Source organism: Mustela putorius, unplaced genomic scaffold (assembly GCF_011764305.1).
Source record: "Mustela putorius furo isolate JIRA1106 unplaced genomic scaffold, ASM1176430v1.1 tig00000139_pilon_pilon_pilon, whole genome shotgun sequence".
Lineage (NCBI taxonomy): Eukaryota > Metazoa > Chordata > Mammalia > Carnivora > Mustelidae > Mustela > Mustela putorius.
Window position 1 is genome coordinate 15,247,544 of NW_025421293.1, and position 18,809 is coordinate 15,266,352.

Consider the following 18,809-nt stretch of genomic DNA (forward strand, 5'->3'; position numbering starts at 1 on the left):
TACGGCCTTCTAAGTCCATTACAGATCTTCAGCATCCTATGGCTCAGTGTGGAAGGTCCTGGTTTGAAGCTAGAGCAGAGCATCCCAGAGGGCAGGGGGCCCAGGCGCCCGACCCCAGTGGGACCCTGGCGTGTTGGGCTGGGCTTGGGAGGGACAGCGAGAAAGACTGGGGGAAAACTCCAGGCACAGTGGAGATGGGTCTTGAGGGACCCACTTAAAGGAGGCAGAACTGGGATTGGGGCCTGAAGCCTCTCTGTTACCTCTTGCCACGTAACAATTTCCCCAAATTTGGCAGCCCCAGTCATCACGTGTCTGCTGTGTGGCCATCTCCACGTGCTGGGCAGGACCTGAAGCAGCTTAGCTGGGAGGTTCTGGCCTGGGTCCCTCAAGAGGTAGAGGCCAGGGGGCTGGGTCTGCGTTCCCTGGGGCCGCCTCCCAGGACTGTCCCTGCTGTGGACAGAAGGCTCGGTTCTGATGTGGGACGGCTCCCAGGGCCACATGGGCTTCCCCATGACTCAGTGATGTGACGTCTGGCTTCCCCCAGTGAGTGGCCTGAGGGAGCAAAGAAGCAGATCTCGTCCTGGAGGTCACTTTGAACCATGCTGTCATTAGTAATGGTCACACTTGCAGAGAAGGGTGTCACGGAAACTTTGGGCAGCCCCGAAGGCAGGGCTCTCACTGCTGAGTTGTGCTGGCTACTGCCATGGCTGTTGGTGGTCAGAGAGCCCTGTGAGAAGTGGAGCCCTGAGCCGTACTGGAGGCCCCGGGCACCTCCAACATTGTGGCATGGGGAGTGTCCAGACAACCACAGGCAGAGAGGTCACATTGCACTCTGAGGTCTCATTTTCCAGATGAGAAGCTGGAGGCTGGAGGCTGGAGGAGGTGATCGCTGCCCATCAGCTTTCCCTCGCCCCTATGTGCAAGGCTGAGCCCGGCCGTGGCAACAGGCATCCTTCCATTGTCTTCAGAGCCCGGTTCCCAGCGTGGGCGTGGAGGCACCGGGGGACCCAGAAGGAAGGCAGATGCTTTGAGTCCCCAGGCCTGGCAGTTTGTTACAGCAGCTGAAGGATGCTCACACAGACGCTGAGCCGGGATTGGGGCCGAGCTCTGGGCCCATCTGGGAGGCTGGGGTAGACCACCAGCTGTGCCACTTTGAACGTAGTCCCCCTCTCAGGAAGCCCTGGGCCGGGCAGGGTGGGGCCCCCTGACTTGGAGGGTGGGCTCTAGTCCCTGCTGCCCACTGCGGGGGTCGTGGGCCAGAGCAGCATCTTCCCCAGCTGGGCCCTGGGCCTGTTCCCTCTGGCGCCTGGTGGGCATAGACCGGGTCTTGTAGGGCTTGTGAAAGCACACTTTTGTGTGCCTGAGACAACAAGCCAGGCGATTGTTCCTGTCCTATCACGGCCCCCAGGGCGGTGCCAGGGGCGCGGTACAGAATAGCTGCCGGGATGGGGTCTGCGGCGGGTGGGGGTGGGGGGGGCAGGCGCTGGGGACTGTGGCCACGTAGACTGACCCACGCACTCCCCCTTGGTCCCCAGCTGCCGTGGCCAGGACTGCCTCCGTCCCCAGGGGCCCCGTGTCTCCTGGCTGCTCAGGGGGCTGATGCGGACACCACAGTCCTGAGGGGCTTCCGGAGGGCCAGGGCGTGGCTGGGGCAGGCCCGTGGGTGAACCCTGTGCGCGCAGGTGCTGGGTGCCTCGCAGGGCCGGGCGCTCCCTGGGCCCCAAGAGACATTTGAATAAACACATAAAGGCAACCTCCTGGGTGAAGGAGGAAAATGCTGGGAAAGCCAGCCTCTGGCTTCCACAGGTCGGGAAAAAAAAGGGAAACTTTGACCAAGGTCCCCCAGATTCTACCAAAATGAGCTCAAAACAGCTCACAGCTTACATGTAAAGACAGAAGTATAAAACTTCCAGACACACAGACAGAAGCTCCTCGATGGCGAGCCGGCTGGGGCATTGCTCTGAGACTGAACCCCCAGCGCGCCGTCCGCAAAAGGGAAATGGGATTACGTGGAATTCCTGGAAATGAAAACCATTTGTCCTGCAACAGCCTCAGAAACTTCGAGCCACAGATGAGAAGAGGTTTTCAAACCACATGGCCCACGAAGGGAAGAGCTCTGGATGCTCGGCTGGGGCGTGAGCGAACGTCCCACCCAGGCGCCCAAGCAGGTGGCAAGATGCGGGGACAGAAGAACATGCACGTGGTTAGGGTCCGCTCTCCACACTGGTCAGGGCGGCCGTGGGGAAACGTGGTGACAACGCCCAGGGCCACAGGGTCATCCACTCACGTGCACTAGCGCTGTCTCTCTCTTTAATAAATAAACCTTTTAAAAAATACTAATAAAAAATTTAAAAATCCCACACCTAACCAGGGACCACTGTCTGGCCCAGCGGCTGTGCTGTTGGGTACTTGCCCCAGAAAAACGCAGCACCTCAAGGGGAGCCTCACGGCAGCCTTATTCACATGGCCTCAGGCTGGAGGCTCCCCAGGCATCCTTCAGCGGGCTGTCCACGAGCTGCCACGGGATGTGGCTCGGCTACGGTGAGGAGCCAGTCGGCAATACAGCAGCAGTAGTTCTGGCGCGTCAGCCAGAACTGAGCAGAAGAGCCAGCCCGAGGGTCACGGGCTCTGGAATTCACATGCCACTTGCATGCTCTCTGTGAAATGATGACACATAGGAGGGGAGCCAGGCTTAGGTGGGGGGGGGTGGGGAGGGAGTGGCTCGCACACGGCGCCCCTCGCACCGATGGGATGGCCTGCGCGTTTGCTAGATCCACATGGAGATCTGGCTCGTGGCACCGCCCACGTGTTTTGCAAGACGTGGGCACAGGGGGGGCACCGGGTAAAGGGCAGCCCAGGTTTTGATCCCAAGGGAAAGAGAGAGAGAGAGGCTGGGTGTTTCAGGGGCAGTGAAGAGAGCGCAGAGGCAGGGAAGGCAGGTGGCCCCGGGGATGGGATCAGACATTCGTCTACACCTGCGGAACGGGGACCCCAGGAGCCAGGAGTCTGGTGTCCCTTAGAGAACCTTGGGCCTGACTGGGGAGGAGAGCAAGGAGGACAGCCCCGTGGGGGAGGCTTCAGAGGGGGCAGGAACACAGGAGGTGCTGCAGGTGGGGTCGGCAAGCTGCGTCTTCACCCCTCACAGCCAGGCAGCACAGCCCGGCCTGGTCTTGGCCCCTTTCCCCACACACCCAGCGTCCCCCAGAGCCACTCTGCCACTTGCTTTGTGACCTTGGGCCAGTCGCTGGGCATCTCTGGGCCTTACCACCCTCCACGACACCTGGAAGGGAACACAGTGGTCCCAGATCCCCTCCCTGACCTGGGGAGGGCTCATGGGAGGCTGGGCGCTGGGAGCCCCAGAGTCAGAGGCCCGCCCTGCGGTGGACACCCGGGCCCATTCATTAGTTCGCCATCCTGTCTGCCCTCTTCTGCTTACTGTGCTCCTTTGACACTATTCTGGCCACGGAGGTGGCCTGGCTTCCCCAGAGACACCCTTTCTGGCCGTCTGACCTGGGCATTCAGAGGATGGACCAGTGCTGGGCCCAGCAGCCCCTCTTGCTGCCCATGCATCCAGGTGCGGCAGCTTTTCCGGGGGCTGCCCTGGGTGCCCCATTCCGTGACCCTGTCATGGGTCTCACGGGCGTGAGCCTCTGAGCTGCAGCTTTCCCGTCCATTAGTTGCGGGTAGAGAAATGAGAGTCCATGTGAAATGAGAGTCCAGCCGGCAGGAGGCAGCTTGCCAACCAAGGCCGTCCCGCACACCCTGCTGGGAGGACACCCCTGGCTGCCACCGCCCTAGCCTCACCTCGCCCAGCCTGGTGGCTGAATCAGCCAGGCAGTGACTCACTTTGAGGTCTGGCACTTCCCTCCCAGGCCCACGGTTGCCAGGATGCGCCCAGGGGCGGCTGACTCCTTGTCTGGGAAGTCCTCGCCCTCAGCGGTGGCCTGTCCGTCTGGGGCTGGCTCGGGGGACCTGGGCCCTGTGGTTCAAGGGCTCCCCTGGCCACTGCTGGCCATGGGGGGTCCAGTCCCTGAGACTCAGATCCAGACAGGGTCCCTGGGGTCTGCTCCCGGCTCGCCAGAATGAGGCTCCACCCCGTCCCCTTCCCGGAAGCCGCAGACTGCGCTGACCTCCTTCTCCCCTCTTGGACTGCTCTTGCCTTCTGGGATGTGACCAAATTAGGAAGTTGGTGACTCACTTCTCTGCCCCAGCCTCACCTCCCTTCGGGCAGAGCATCCCCTCTCTCGTGGGGGTCAGCTAGTCTGGTTCTAACTTAAGCGCCAAGGGCAGGGAAACCTTTAATTAGTCTCAATCTGGGCCTGGAAACCCAAGACAGTGGCATGCTTGGGGACCACCAAGGCCCTCGGGACCCTTCTGTGGGAGATACTTCCCAGAGGCCGAACCTGCATCACTTCTAGAATCCACGTGCAGAACTCTCACTTGGCCACGTGGAAGGTTGTTGGGTTTTCTGCTGCTCCCGCCATGGGCGGGGGGGTCTGCTCTAGCTTGGACAGAGCCCCGCGCCAGGCCTCTGAAGACCTCCCTTTCAGCCGCCCCGGTCCATCACTGCTTTTACTTTCACAGCTGCAGAAATTAGGCTGGTGTATTTCAGGAACGTGCTGGGCCATGAACTCGGCCATTGCTGACCTACCACCCCGTGACGGTTCCAGGTGGGCATACACGGGGCTTGAGAACCCACAGAACCCTTCGGGTGCTGTCTAACCTGCCCCGAGTCCTGCTGCTGTTTGCGGCAAGGACAGTCTCGTCTCCTCTGCGAAGTGAGAGTGCGAAGCGATGTGCCCTTGACACGGGGACACGTGGGGTCGGAGCTACGGATCCCAGAGCCTGCGTGTTCAGAGCCCCGGGCTCCGATGGGGGCGGCCTCTGGGCAGCAGGGGGACCCTGTGGTGGCGCTCGGCCTGGAATCCGGGCAGCTACACCGCTCCCCCCCACACAGGCCAGCTGGTCCTGTCTTCTCCTCCCCTCCCTTCACAGGGAGCCTCCGCCGCCCAGGGCCAGCCTGGAGCACACCCAGCTGCCACTTGGGGGACCCAGCTTTGTGGAGGCGACGGACAGTCCTGGGATCCACAACGTCCCCCGGGTGTGGTTTGTGGTCACCATGTAGTGTCCCACGGAGGACTTGCGACATCAACGACATCAACAGCCACCACGGGTTCTGTAGATTAAAATGTGGGATGGGGCCCAGTGTGTGTGGCTGGTCTCTTCTCCCCAGTGTGGGGGCCCCGGGAACTAAGGACCTGGAAGAATAGAAGCGGGGGTGGGGTGTCCTCCTGCCTTGTGCGGGATGCTCTGCTGGGCCCCGATGCCCCTCTGGGGCTATGGGCCTCAGCAGCCAGCTGGTCTTCCTACATGGGCATCAGCCCCCCAGGGTGAGCCACCCGACCAGAGGTCCCCTTAGGCCCTGGGCCCGGTGTCTCTCCAGGACCTTAGGAGGGGCCCCTCTGCAGTGCTGGGTGGCTGAGGCTGCTGGCCAGCTTCTCAGTGTGCACTAGGCTGTGTGTCTCCCTGCACAGGGCCCTCTTGGTCTGGTCCCCAGCTGTCTGCCCGCCCCTCTAGCCCCACACATACGTTTGTTGAATGAATGCATGATTGGCTAAGCCACACAAAAAGGCCTTGTAGGGACTGCTTGGATCAAAATGAACTGAACTGCTGAGTCAAGGGTCCTCAGGAACCTTAAATGAGGCACAGAGGCCGAACCAGAGCCAGAGGGACTCTGCCGGGTCCCAGTAGATGCCGGAGCCAAGGTTGGAACCTCCGCTCTGGGCACCAGACCCCCACACAGCCCCTCCAAGCTACTGAGTCAGAAAAAACGTGTGTTACTTTGCATGTCGTTGGCTCGTCATTGTTTCCAAATGCACTCCAGCAAGTTGTGTGCAATTCCGAGGAAAGTGCCCTGGTCATCCCCGGAAACACCAGGGGCCCCCAGGCTTCATTTTTCTACGGGCTAAAGAGGTTGCCCAGAAAAACTCGACACATTTAGACAATTCCAGTGTGAACTCTCCAAATTACCCAGTGTCTGTGGTATGTTGTGTGTGGGGGGAAGTGAGGGTGGCCGGGGACAACCTCTGTGATCCCTGGCCTGGGGGAGGGGGCAGGGGTGGACTCTTTGGTGCTCCAGGCCCGACCAGGACCATACTCTGGGGACTGGGTTTTGAACACTCTGGTACCACGAGGCCTAGGTCCCAGGGAACTGGAAGCTGGCCCTGGTGGGGCTGGGGCTCAGGGGAGCCTTGGCCAATCCAGGTTGCCCCCCAGCCCTCCATGCCCGGCGCCCCCACACATACCAGTCCAGGGCTGGCTGCCTCTGGGCTCCCTCTTCACCTCCACGGCCACCCCTGGTCCCAGTCTCTGGTCATTGGTCACCAGCCTCCTGGGGCTCCCAGCCCCCATCCCCTCTTACCTTCTTCGAGTCCAGTCCCAGAGTGGCCCCAGGGACCAGGGAGCCTTCAGACAGAGACCAGCACAGACCAGCCCTTCCCACTGCACCCCTCCCTCTCCTGGTATCCCAACCCCCAGATCCGGGCAGCCCTGATCCTCACCATCCCTCCCCGTGCCCCTCCTCGGTGCTTGTCCTGAGCTTCCCCTGCACCCCACCGCTGATTCCAGTGGCCCCTTCTGCCCTACTGCCCACTCTGCCTAGGCCTGGCCCATGGTGGCCTGTGCCTAGATATCTGAGGTGTGGAAAGAACAATGGAGAGTCTCAGGCTTCGGGGTGGGGCCCGAGTCCAGACCACCAACCTGCTGGGGTAGGGGGTTTAGCTTCTGTGGGCCTGGAGGCCCCCAGCCTCACCCTCCCTGCTGGGCCATGTGGGGACCGGGGGACATGCCAGGCCTCAGCTCTGGAAGGAGGTGTGGGAGTCTGGGAACCTTCTGGAATGGAATGCAGCCTGCCTGTGGGTGTTGAAGCCTTCCTGTGCAGTGACCTTCAGTCCTATCTTCATCCCTCAGGGGGCTGCTGCTCTAGAACTGGGGGCGTTGAACTACTGGACCTCCAAGGACCCTTGAGGTGCTGGGGAGGGGATAGGGGTCTTGGTTCTGCAGTGTCCCTGTGGCCTGGGGGGAGCTGGGGGCCCATTCCTTCAGCAGGAGGAGCAGGAGAGCCTGGTCACCACCCCCAGAGTGAGGGTGCACCAGCTGAGGGGTTCTGAGCCCCTCAGGGTTGCTCCTGGGAGACCTCAAAGCCCATCTCATGGGGCCACCAGGAGCTGAGGCCATGTCACTTAGCAGGCCGGTGCCAGCCAGGGCCAAGGGGCTCCCCGCCACCCTGCTCCAAGCCTCACCAGCAGCAGAGCCCAGTGACAGCTCAGAGGGGCCTTGGCCTTCAAAGGGGGAGCTGGTCCGGTGTTGGCCATGGCCTTGACACAGAGCCACCCGCCCAACCGCTCCTGCTGTGTGTTGAGGACCAAGTGTGTGCCAGGTGTGCACTGGGTGTGTGCTGCGTTCCACGGTCCCCACCACACAGAGCCCCTGACAGCCCATAGGACCCATTTTGCAGATGAGGAAATGGAGCGCGAAGAGGGCTGACACCTGTGGGGGCCTCTCTTGGGCTCTGAAGGACTCCCTCGTGTCAGCCTGAGTCTCCCTGTTCCCACTCAGCGGCGGTCTCCCTCACCCAGGACCTGGGATCTGAGCCTGCCCCTGTCATAAGCCCTCTGTTTATGTCCCAGGCCACCCCCCAGCATGCGGGGTAGTTGCCCAGCAGAGGCCTGTCCTTGAGGCCACTTACCCGGCCACCTCATCTTCTACGCTGAGCTGAGGAGAGAGTAGGCAGAGCAGGGGCCTGGCATATCCCACAAACACTGGCAGGACCAGGGTCCCGTGGCCAGTGGGCCCCGTCCTGGAGCCCTGATCTGGTGGGGCCATGAGACTGTGTACGGCAAGCAGTGAATTTCAGAGTGTTCTGTGAAGAAAGAAAATACAGCCAGGCCATGGCTTTGACAGGGCTGGGGTGGGGGTGGGGAGCAGATTCCCCATTGGGAACACAGATTCCCCGCTGGGAACACAGCTCCCCCCTAGCTCCCTCCTGGAGGTCAGCCCTGAGGAAAGCCCAGCAGCCCTCTTCTGGAACAGGCTGCAGGACTGGGCAGAAACCCCAGCACCAAACAGGCCACCGAAGGTGGACGCCTCCCCCGGAGGTTCTGCCAGCTCCCCCCCCCCCCCCCCCCGCCTTTCTGCACAGTGAGCCTTGCTGGGCTCCAACTACCTTCAGGACCGCTCCAGGGTCCGCAGGTGAGCTGCGGAAGGCAAGGACACGTGAAGGAGAGGGGTTGCCTCGAGGAGCAGACAGGGCAGGGCTGGATTCCACCCTGTGCTCACCACTTGTGGGGCCACAGCCCGGGAAAGGGGGCCCACAGAGGCTGGGCCCAAGCTATGGGCTCAGAGGGGATGCGGAGCAGAGAGAGTGTAAGCACGCAGAACCACCGGATGCTGCCCTGCCGGTCCCCACACCAGCGGTACAGGGAGACCATGGAGACATGGTTGACCATGGAGACCATGGATTCCAGGTGCCCCCTCCTCCAGGGAGACCACCAGGAAAGCATGAGGCCCTGGTTCAGCAGCTTCCAGAAGCCAGCGAGGGGAGCATTTGAGTGTGGAGGAGATGGGCTGGGAGGTTCTGGGTTGGTTGGGTCGTGGCTGGGAGGGATGCTGGAGCCGGCACTTCCCCCTTGGGCCAGCGGCTTGTGGGCAGGTCCCTGACGAAGCCCCTCCCTGGGCTGAGAACACCCCTCCTCCCTCCGGCCCTGGCCTCCTGGGTGATAGGGAACCCTAGGGAGTTCCTGACCCATCCTCCATACCAGGGCTACCAGGCCGGAATCTTGCGCCTGGGTCGGGAAGTGATGGGCTGGCACTTGGGGGACAGGACCGGGAGGGGGAAGATGGGGACCGCAGGGGAGGGGGAGGGGCGGCGGAGGAATTGAAAGTGCATTCCAGACTGATGACTCAGCGCTGCCTTCGGGCGGGGAGGGGAGCCGGGGAGCCGGCGGGGCTGCCCGCTTGGGAAGGTCCCTGGGATACGCTCCCGGGAGAGGGAGATAAGATGGGTGGGGCCCGGCTGGAAGGAAAATTCCTGGCCTGGGGAGCCCAGCTGCCGGCGGCCGTCCTTCTAGGCTCGACTCAGGTGCCGCCACCTCCTTGAAGCCTTCTCAAATTCTTCTGCTGTCTGGACCCAGGGGCGCCCTTGGGGACCCTGGCTTCATTCAGCCTCCCATCAGACGCGGGCTAGTCCCCAAACTCTGGGGCAGGGTCCAGGCAGGCCAGGGGGATGGTGGGAGCTGGGGGAGGGTGTTTTGGGGGGGCCTTTCAGCAAAGCCATAGGCCATGACACCATGCACATGCACCACTGGGAGGGGTGCGTCCCTTCTGCTGGACGAGGCCCTGCGCCCACCAGCCTTGTGGGGCCTGGGTCACCGCTTCCCTCTGCATCTCCGAGGATGGGAAGCTGCCCAGGGCCAGGCCTCTGGCACGTGCCGGCAGCGGCGGGCGTGTCCCCGTGTGAGTTCACCTAATCCTTGAAACCACTCTTAAGTCAGGGGCAGCCGCTGCTGGGCTTCGTGCCCTTGCGTCCTCCCCACCCAGGCGGAGTCGCGGTCTGTTTACCAGGAGGATACCTACTGTGGAAGCAGAGGACAGGGCCTTGTGGGGGCCTTGGTCTGGGGGTCCCCTGCTGTGGGGAAGCCGGGCACCCGGTCACAAGGATGCACAAGCAGCAAAGGCAAGGCACTGGCACCTAGAACCACCTGGCTGGCCTTGGGACACAGATAGCTATGCACTCTGCAGTGGGTTAACCTCTGGGTTTGGGAGAGGTTGCTTAGGATTCCTCAGAAGCCAAGGCCCAGAGTGGCTCCCTGACTTACCCATGGAACATGCTAAAAGGAGACAGCATGGATTAGGACCAGGATTTGTTGGGTACTGAGCTGCCCTCACCTGGATCCCACAGCCGTTCGAGTTCTGGGGTCCTTGATAGACTCTCGGGGACACCGGGAGGGCCTCTCGGCTGCATAGAAGGAAGAGAGCCCGGTGGTGGTCCCAACTCCGGGATCTCACAAGAAAGTGCTAGGCAGGCCCTGGGCCCCAGCCCGGGTGAGACCCCGAGTGGCTGTTTCCTGCCCACACCAGCTTTGCCAGCTGGAGCCTGGACAGGGAAGAAAGGATTATTTATAACCCACTATCTGCCGGGACAGTGCTCTCTAACTCAGGGGACGGCCCAAGACTTGGCCATGGGGGTGCTGGCAGAAGCCACGGACACCAGCCCTGGGGGCCATCGAGTGCATTCATGCCAGAGCCTGGCCACATGGCTCATTTCCCCCTGTGATCTGGTGGCTTCCCCTGTCACTCAAGCAGAGGAGAGGAGGGCTGATCCATCTGAGGGGCTCACTCTAGCTGTAGGACTGAGATGGATTGGAGGGTAGGGGGTGGTACCCAAGATGATGGGACAGGTTTCCTGGAGGAAGGTGGGGGCTAGGGCCAGGAGGCGAGATTGGGTGGGCACTGCCCAGGTTTCCAAGACATCTTGAGGGCCGAGTCACCAATGTTTCCTGACACACGGGATGTCCACTCAGAGGGCTTCGGGGTTGACTCCCAGGCTATGGTCTGAGCAGCTGGGAGGTTGGGGTCCTCAGGGTCAGAGCTTGCAGTAGGTCTGGGGGTCTGTCTTGGTCGTGTGAGGGTTGGCTTGTCTGTCGGACCCCCAGGCAGAGGTGCCGAGTGGAGTCTGGGGCTCAAGAGGGAGCCCTAGGTTTGAGATCTTGACAATGGGGAGTGGAGAAAGGGACATGGCAAAGGCCTCCCACCATTTTGGGCCAAGGAGAGCATTCTGAGAAGGAGCTACATCAGTCTTGGGAGAAACAAGGGGTACAACGCTCTTGCTCTTTCTTCCTCGGTGTGAACGAGGAAGCCCAAGCGGCTCCTGCTGGCCATCTTGTCACCACGAGGACATCTGCTGAAGGAGGATGCCAAGGGGAGAGGACCACTAACACACAGAGCTGGATCCTTGATCAGACCTCTCCTGAAGCATGACCTCTGTGCTTCCCAGTAAGATCCCTCATTGTATAAGCTTCCTTCTCTGGAGCTGAAAGCATTCAGCCAAGGACCATCAGCAGGCAGGTAGGTCCCTTGCTTCCGTGTTTGCCACCCATCCCCTCCACCTTCTGGGAGGTCAGCTCCACGAGGGCAGATGTTGTTACCCATGCTTGTGTCTTTGGAGAGACACGGTGTTCCCACGAGGTGCATGACAAATGTCTGCTGAATGAACGCATCTTAGTGTGTTGTCAAAGCAGGAACTGGAAACAATCCCCATGTATACCCAAGTTCAGGTTTCAGGGGCTGGTGACTTTATTTTGGACTCTCTGGATGAAGGTCTCCCTAGGGTTGTAGCCAGACATGGAGGTTTGAAGGGCCGAGCTCAGCACTGTCCCAGGTAAATGAGGGCAGGTGGCGTGGGGCATGGAGGGCCCCGAGGGGTGTCTAGGATGTCCCTGGCTGTCTCCGGCTGCCCCACCCAGGGCTCCTGGGATCCGGGGGTGGAGGAGCTCAGAGCGGTGGTGGAACCGCATGCTGTGCTCTCCATACCCCAGTGCTGAGCATTTCCCAGGCAGTGTGAGGCCACAGGGGCTCAGAGAGGTGAAAAAACTGGCCACAGGTCACATAGCAGATGGTGGTGGAGTTATCCTTAGACCTGGGTTGTCCCCTTGCCAGGCCTTGGACTTGGGCTCTTTCTTGCCCCTCTGACACCCCCACAGGCGGGTGCATAGTAGGAGCTCAGGAAACCGAAGGACCTGTATGTATGCTGCTGGCCAGAGGGAAGCTTGCTGCAGAGGCTGACAGAACCCCCCCCCCCATCTCCCGAGGGTCACAGCAGGACAAGGATAAGATTATCTGACGTACTTTGCTCTCTCCTGTCGAGAAAAACAGCCACAGATGAAAATAGCTTCTCCAGCAGTCACAGACAGGGAGGGGTTGTCAGGCTCCCCCCTGTCGGGCCCACAGCCTTCGTCCCCTGGGGGGAAGGACACTGCCGGGGTCGCCAGGAGCAGAGGTGGGAGCCCCTGGCTCCCGTGCCCCCATCTGGATGCCCCACCTGGCAGGGGTCACGGTTGCTAGACCAGGACGGAACAGCCCTCGTGGGCAGGGCTGGGGCAGGTCCCGGGTACACCAGGGCCTGGGGTACAGCGAGGCCTGTGAGTAGCTCCCCAGCTCCGAGTGCTGACCTCCCCTGGAGTGGGGATGAAGGGAGCCTGGGGAGCAGTACCACCCACCTCCCTGGGGCAGCACGAAGACAGTCCTTCAGGCCCCAGGCCCCTGCCCACTAAACCAGAAGTGATGTGGAATCGCTCAGACAAGTCGTTTCCACCCATCACAGACCACCTGGATGTGGGGCAGAAGGAAGCCAGACCGTGGCCCCACGCTCTGACCCCGCTGTGGTCCGTGTCCCATCCGTCCGTTTGCACCCCACGGGAAACCCTCTTCGCCGCCGCCCCGGGAATGGACGTGGATTCCAGCCAGAGGGCCAGGAAAACAAGGCCTGCTCACACCTGGGCTTTTAGGTTGTTTCCAGTGTTTGTGGTGTCAGCCGTGCCTCCCGGAGTCCGCACGTGGCTGCTCTGCCGCCAGGCCATTTTCTTAGGCCAGGTGCCCAGACACGGGGCTACAGGGTCAGGTCACAGCCATGTCCCCGGTTCCGGGTGCCAAGTGGCTGTCAGTGTAGCGGCAGCACCCCCCTCCCACCCGGCGCTGCCCCACCCCCACCGGACGCGTTCCCTCGGCAGGCTCATCTCGCCTTGTCATCCCTCTTGTCCACGTCAGTCCACGGTTTCCCGAGGAGAGAACGGGTGGGGCAGAGACCCAGCAGATAAATGTCTGTTAAATTTTGGCTGACACACGTGTTCTGCACAGATGGGAGGTACCCAGGTAGCCAGGACACGATTGGAACCCTCAATGCAAGGGTTCCATTGGTTCAGGTCTTTACGTTTTAACCCTTATGTTTTACATTTATTTATGTCTTTTTTTTTTTTTTAAAGATTTTATTTATTTATTTGACAGACAGAGATCACAAGTAGGCAGAGAGGCAGGCAGAGAGAGGAGGAAGCAGGCAGGGAGCCTGAGGCGGGGCTTGATCTCAGGACCCTGGGATCATGACCTGAGCTGAAGGCAGAGGCTTTAACCCACTGAGCCGCCCAGGTGCCCATGTTTTACATTTCTATATTGTCAGATTGGATTTTTTTTTTTTTAAACTTAAAGAATTTGAGATAGGACCCTCCTGCTGGTTTTTGATTTGTGATTTGTATTGTCATCTGGAACTCTGAAAGTTCTCAGCCTTTGAGAAGTTTGGGAAACTCTGGGAAAATTAGAGAATAGGAATTGGCCTTTTATTTTTTTCCCCATAATTTTATGTTTTGAAAACTTTCAGCTTTACGGGAAAGTCGTCAGAATGGTACAGTGAGCAGCTACGAGCCCTTCCCTTCTCCCCCCAACTCCCACGTCCCCGTCCACATGCACCGAAGCATCTACGGTCCTCAGTCTTCTGTCCATCATCATTGTATCGATCAACCCATCTATCTGTCATCTGTCTGTCATCTATAGTCCCCAACCCCCAACCACTAAAAATAAGCCACAGACCTCATGATGTGTCACCCGGTCCCATGGCCTCTCTGAAGAGGTAGGGAGACCACCTACACCCCGACATTAGTGTTACCAGGATCCTTCCTGGGTCGACCAGACGCTCTCGACATCTGCTGTTCCTGGAACAGCCCCCTCCAATGCTTCTCTGCAATGATGATATTCTGAAGGTCCGAGCAGGCATCTGGGGATGCATCTCTGTCCCGATGTGTCCCCTTGCTTCCTCAAGGCTGACCAAGATAAGACACGTTGGCAAGAGTGTGACAGGTGGCCATACGAGCTTCTCTCGACACCAAGACCCACACAGCGCACACTCGTTCCTGAATGTCTCTCTAGACATTTCTTGATCTGACGTGGATTTGGTGTTGGAGGGTAAGGTGAGGGTTCAGTCAGGTCGCTTTTCTAAACTGTCTTATTGAACAAACAGGCTCATGGTTCCAAACCATTTGTCACACGAGAGCTACGCTGTTCTGATTATTATAGCTCTAGGATGCGTTTACTTCCTTCTTGTACATGTCCATGCTCTTCTTCCTTCTAGAAGTCTCTGGGCTTCTTGCACGCACCTTCAGCCCCCAACCCTGGCTGCTGCAGGCCACTTGGCATCTCCCCTCTCCCCCAGTGAGTGAGGCCTGCACCCCCGAGTTGACCCCATGGCTCTGGTCTGCTTTGTGCTCCTGTGGAGTGGGGGGCAAGCCCATTGGGACACAGGAGGCTTTTCCATCTGAAGGGAGCAGGTCTCTGGATGGTGTGACCTCAATGTCCTCTCCAAGGGAGGTGTGGCAAGCCTGTCCCTCCCTCACGCCCAGCCTGACACTCTGACCTCTGTCTGGGCAGGGCTGAGTCCTGTCTTGTCAGATGGCCAAGGGGCACTGTGGGTTCTTCCCACCCCATCCATAGTCATGAACCCAATAGGGACCCAGGGTGAGAAGTGTGGGGGTGGCTCTGGGTTCAAACTGGGTAACCAGCCCCATCCTTGGAATTCACACCCACCACACAGAAACTTGGTCCAGAAGACCCCAGGAGGCAGGGGAGGGGAGGAAGGGTTTGCTGCTTTGGGCTGGGAGGCTGGCAGCTAAGCTTCCCGTCTATGCTGTCACAGTTTGTGTTCCCTGCCCCAGCTCTTCAATGCCTTCCATGCCCCTGGAATAAAATCCAGATGCCTTGCTTTGATCTTGAGGTGTGTGTGAGCTGCCCCACTGCCTACCTCTCCTAGCTCACCTTCTCCCACCACCTCCTGCCCCTTGCTGTTCCTTGAACAAGTCATGCCAGTTCCTGCCTCAGGGCCTTTGCACGTGCTGTGACTGTCTCTGCTTAGAATGCTGGATCTAGACTTTCTCACTGGTCAGCTGGCTCCCTCTCAAACAGGCCTTACTGACCATCCCCAAAATATGTTACCTGAAATAGCGTATGCTTATCCGTTACTTGCTTACAGAGAGATGCCAAGCTCCAGGAGAGCTTTGTTTTAGTTTGTGTCCCTAGCACCCTGTGTGGTGCTTGGAACATGAGTATCTATTGGATGTGTGAGTGAGCATTCCTTAAAGCAACCCTCCTACCTGGAGGAGGATGTTGATGCCATGCAGTTTGCTCAAGGTCACATAGCTGGTGAGGCTGGTGGGCTGTGACTGAGCCCTGGATCCAGCCCTGGTCTTGGGGTCTCAGAGGTTCCAGAGCTCTGCTGGCTTCCAGACTAGGGGTGGCCCGCCCCCACTCACCTGGCTGGCTCTACAGTGCAGGTGTGAACTCCGTGCATCTACACTGGCTTCGCCCAATAGAAATACCATTTTAGCCACATAGGGCATTTCAAATGTTCTAGGAGTTGTGTTAAATAAAGAAAAACAAGCGAATTTAATCTCTTGTACATAATACTATAGTTTATTTAACTCAATGCCTCAAAAATGCTATCATTTCAACGTGTAATTCACATGAACATTCGTAACGGGAAATTTCACACTCTTTGCCTCCCGATGAAGCCCTCTCGGCTGCGTGTGTTTTGCCTGTGCAGCCAGTCACTGGGCAGAGCAGCCACGTTTCACATGCCCGTGGCCACAGGGGGCTGGCGGCTCCCGCACGGGACAGCATCTGAGCCACCAGGTGTCCTTGAGCGCAGGTCTTCCTGCACAAAATAGTCACAAGATGCCTGTGAGCTCAGAGCTGTTTTACACTCTGTTTCTGTTTGTGTATTTAAAAAGGAAAATAAAAGCATTTAATAGGGAGTAAAAAACAACACAGAGAATGCCTTCCTGGCCCTGTGGGCAGGTTTCTTACCACTTCTGGGGAGCCTGGGCTGGAAAGGCCCAATCCCAGCCACTGGGGCCTGGGGCAACCTGAGCTAACAACGTAATGAACGCCCCCACAGGCACTCTTGATCTCCAAGGAGCCGTGCCCACTCGGCTGAGGCTGCTCCTGGATGAAGAGCCCTGAACCCAGAAATCCTTGCCCTGAGATAAAGGGAAATGTGGTGTTTCGTCATTACAAATTGTTCTGAAATCCGCTCCGGCTCTGGAGGCCTTGCTGGCACCCTCCCGTGCCAACCAGCCTGGGTGCCAGGGCCCTACAGCTCTGCATATGGGTGTGTGTGTGTGTGCACGCATGTGTGGATTTGTATGTGTGCGTGTGGGTGGGAGGGAGTGTCGTTGGCCGTGGGAAGGGTGGTTGGCCCCCATTTTCCAGAGAGAACTGAGACAAGGCAGTCTAAGTACAAACACATGCCAAGACAGAGGGCAGCCAGGACTGGGGTGTGCCCCTCTTGCCCTGTGCATGTTGGGCCTGGGGATCGAGTGGGATGGGCTCTAGTCCTGGTGCCTGTGCTGCTGGGGGACCCAGCGTCGCTCATGCTCCCATCTGTGTGCCTCGGGACAAATGCCCCCTGAGGACTTCTGCTTCGGTGTATTAACAGGGTTTGCACAGAGGAGTCTGTGCGGTCAGAGCTGACCGCTGGGGGCCACGCCACTCCTCGGCCCTGACGCTGTGGCAAATAGCCTGGCTTCCGGGCCCATACATGTTCCCATCTGTAACGTGGGGAGAAGTGGGAGAGATCCATTGCTCGGTGTCTGTGTGTGTGAAATGAAATCACGCCAAACTGGAGAGGCTCAGTGGGTGTCGGCCAGGACTCCTGCAGGGGGAACAACATCAGAGCGATGAGGGAGCAGGCAGACAGAGGCACATTGGCAGTGAGGTGGACTTAGGGGGACACGCACCCTCAAGGTGCTTAATAATGGCAGATGCCCCTCCCGCAGGTCCCCTACTTGGCTCTGTGGAATGGCCAAGGCCCTTCCCACTGCTCCGGGCCTCGGGGTCATGGGCAGTGCCTGTAGGCCACCAGCAAGGGGCGGACGCCCAACGCCCAACCAGTCACCCCTGCTGCACAGCAGCTCCGCTCTCTGCCTCTTTGGAGCACCTGACTCACTTTAATTATGGGCCTGCGGGCACGTCGGGGCGCGCCAGAGACGCCCAAGATAGCCCGGAAGCACCGGCTCCGGAGGCGACCGGACATCCCTGCCCTCTGCCAGGTGCACCGTCCCCTCCCGCCAGCACCTCCCCACCCTGGAGATCCCCGCGGCGCCCCCCACTTCCGCGCGGGGCCCTCTGGCTGGCCTCCCGGACAGTTCCCTGGGCTGGGGGTCAGATTAGCCTAGGGGCAGCGCACTGTGGGCAGGTCTTCCTCCCGCTAGTGGGCCCTAGCCTCTGCTGGGGCCTGGGCGGGGATGCCCACAGAGCCGGGAACGCCGCTCCCACGCACTCGGCATTGCCGCCCACGCCTCCTCCAATTCCCATGTATATTCAACCTCATTATCAAATACTTGCAATGAACCGTGCGAACCGCCTAATAGTGGCTGGAAGTGAAACTGGATCCCGGGCGGAAGGAGCACGTGACCACGCCTGCCCGGCAAGGATCAGGGACAGCAGCGCTGGGCAGGTGCAGTAGCCTCCGGGCTCACGGTCCCCTCTGGGGGGCAGGGGGAGAATCTGAAGCCCACCTCCTCACCCGGCCACCCCTTCACAAGGGCCAAAAGGAGGGTGGTGGGAACCTGAATAGGTTGGGCAGGGTGTCGGGAGGAACCAGGGCCAGGGAGGGAGCATCCGTGGGGGTTCTCATCTAAGTTGGTGACCTCTTGGTCAAGTCGGTTCTCCCGTCTCCATGTCCCGTTCTTGGAAACTGGGTTCCTGGGCCTAATTCTGCTGGTTTCTTCCAGGGATCAGGGGAGGTTGGGGCTCGTGGGGCTGGGGATCTTTGCCCCACCCCAGCTGGAGCACACACCGTGTCCTAAGTCCCCTCCAGAGGCGCCTGGTGGTGCGGTTTGCCACTCTCCTGCAGCCACTGTTGTCTGGTCGCTATGACGACTCGTCCAGGTTTTATTTTTAATAGCCGCCAGCGATTAGAGAGGGCCGCCAGAGGGAGGGCCTCAGGCGCTGCTCCCCCCCTACCCCCCCATCGCTCTCTAGTGGTGGTGGGGGGGTGGGATGCACCTAGGCCTCGCCCTAGGTGCCCTTGCTTTCCCGCCCTGGAGCTGGCCTGACTGCTGTGGCAGGCTCCCCCTTAACTCCCCTGCTGGCGGCAAACTCCAGCTGGGCACCCCTTGGAGGTCAGGGAGAAGGGGCACACATGTGGCGGGGTGGGGTCTGGAAGGGCCCCATGCCAAAACACAAGTCGGCCTTCCCTCCTTCACTCCTATACCCACTGTGGAGCCCAGTCCCTTAACCCTGAAGGCGTGTCCTCAGGTCCCTCTGCCCGAGGGGAGTCCAAGGCTCACACAGCCCTGAGGCAGTCCCGTAGGGCTGCAGAGGCGATGGCTCAGATGGAGTTCAGCCTGAGTCCTGGTGGTGCGTGTTCCGTCGGCTTCCCCAAACCCGCCGGGGTGCCCCCTCCAAAATCACAGAAGGTTCCACCTGGATGGACAAGGACTGGCCCTCACGTGCTTCTGAACGTCTCCAAGTTTTCCCTGGTTCTGCCTTGTCCTCCTTCACCCTTGTCACCCTCAACACTCGGAGATTGGGCTTGGTGGTGGGTGGTCTCGTGAGGCTGCTGCCTGGGGATGGCAGGGGATCTGGGAGGCTGCAGGGGTGTGAAAGCCTGTGGAAGGACGCCAGTAAACCCCAGCCTTCTGGGAGTGGCAGAAGAGATCCCCCCTCCCCCTCCCCAGGTATTAGGGGGAAAGCGAGCACCCCCCGAAGCG